The 1,804-nt window shown below is 58.5% G+C and overlaps 1 pseudogene across 1 annotated transcript in view; it reads left to right on the plus strand.

The window, feature by feature from the left end:
- The window catches only part of LOC105514500, a 3,443-nt pseudogene extending 1,777 nt beyond the window's left edge, over nt 1-1,666 (plus strand). The window contains exon 2 of the transcript XR_001002184.1: nt 8-1,666. The product of XR_001002184.1 is annotated as a BEN domain-containing protein 3-like (transcript). The remainder of the gene's footprint in view (nt 1-7) is intronic.
- The last annotated feature ends 138 nt before the right edge of the window (nt 1,667-1,804 follow it).

Consider the following 1,804-nt stretch of genomic DNA (forward strand, 5'->3'; position numbering starts at 1 on the left):
GGGTGAGGCCCTGGCCTGCTTCCTGCTGGTGCAGCTCTTCCCCAAGCTCATCAGCCACAGTTGACTTCTCCCGAGGCTGCAGTGCCTGTGGCTTTGAGGCCAAGCATAAGCTGGAGTCACTGCATCTGCAGGACATCCACAACTACATGGAGGTCTACTACCCCTCAGTGAAGGACACGGCTGTGTGACAGGCCGAGTGCTTGCCCCAGCTGAGTAACTTCTTCAGTCGCTTCTGGGCCCAGCGGGAGATGGAGAACAGCCAGCCCGATGGCCAGGCTGCCAGCTTCTTTGAGGCCAAGCAGTGGACCCCGGCCACTTCCTGGACCACAAAGATGAGGAGGAGGGCCTGTCTCTGGACTGGAGCAGCACCACTGCCTCAGACCATGTGGTGCACATGCAGGACCTCACCGAGTTCCTGGATGAAACCTCTTTGCCTGGCAAGTTTGCCATCTTCCTCCTCCACTGGCTCTTCCCTGAGCTCTTTGACCACCGCAAGCTGGGCGAGCAGGACAGCTGCCATGGGGACGGTGGCAAGCAGGAGCTAGACCCGCAGAGGCTGCAGATCATCCACAACTACATGGAGGTCTACTTCCCCCACATGCAGGAGGAGGCCTGGCTGCAGCAGTGCGCCCAGCGCATCAACGACAAGCTCCAGGGTCTGGGGCTGGACCCAAGCAGCAAAGGCGAGCCCCCCAAGCGATGACTGCTATGACTCCTCTAGCCTGCCCAATTACATCTCAGTAATCAAGGTGGAGCATAGCTTCAAGCGCGAGCAGCACTGCTCCAAGAAGATCTGGCTGGTACCCATTGACTTGGACAAATTGGAGATCCCCCAACCCAACTTGGAGGTGCCCGGCGCCAACTGCCTGCTCAGCAAGGAGCATTGCGCAGTATCTACGAGAGCAGCCTGTCCATCAGCAACTTCGCCTCATGCCTGCTGGTGCCCCTGTTCCCCAAGCTCTTCACCCATGAGCACCTGCACAAGCAGTACAGCTGCAGCGGCTCCCTGGGCAAGAAGTAGCTGGACCCGTCCTGCATCAAGTTCATTCACCACTATGTGCACCTACTGTACCCCCGCACCAAAAACAACTGCTTCTGGACCCTGGAGTTCACTGGCAAACTGGACAAGCGCTGCCCACACTGGGACACCAGCAGAGGCGCTCCTACCAGCAGCGGTGCAAGGTCCATGTGTTGGCCCCGAGTGCAGAGACATGAGGAGCTATGCAGTCAACCCCAAAAGGTTTGAGGAGGAGTTTGAGGGTCCCCCACTGCCCCCGAGAGGAGCAGCAAGGACTTTTGCAAGATCCCCTTGGACAAGGCGGTGGTCCCTCACCCAGCTTCCCGGTGCCCTCTCCCTACCTGCTGTCCGACAATGAGGTGCACGAGATCGTGCAGCAGAGCCTCTCCGTGGGCAACACTGCCGCAGGGCTCCTCCACCACCAAGAACCTCCAGCTGCAGTACAACCATTCCCAGGTTTGCAACAAGAAGCAGCTGGACCCTATGCAGCTGCGGCTCATGCGCCACGACGTAGAAGCCATCCACCCCGTGGAGAAGGTGGAGGAGGTGTGGCACTGCAAATGTATCCCCAGCATCGACGAGCAGTGCCGCTGCCCTAACAGGAAAAAATGCAACATCCTCAAGAAAGCCAAGAAAGTGGAGAAGTGAAGGCCGTGGCCTGCCCAGAGACTCAGGGTCACCAGAGACTGAGCGATGCTCAGGAGCATGCCTATGGCATCCACAGACAGGCACCTTATGTCCATGGGGTGTGGCTTATTACTCTTGCACACGTACACACCCAACCAA

Source organism: Colobus angolensis, unplaced genomic scaffold (genome assembly GCF_000951035.1).
Source record: "Colobus angolensis palliatus isolate OR3802 unplaced genomic scaffold, Cang.pa_1.0 Scaffold246, whole genome shotgun sequence".
Lineage (NCBI taxonomy): Eukaryota > Metazoa > Chordata > Mammalia > Primates > Cercopithecidae > Colobus > Colobus angolensis.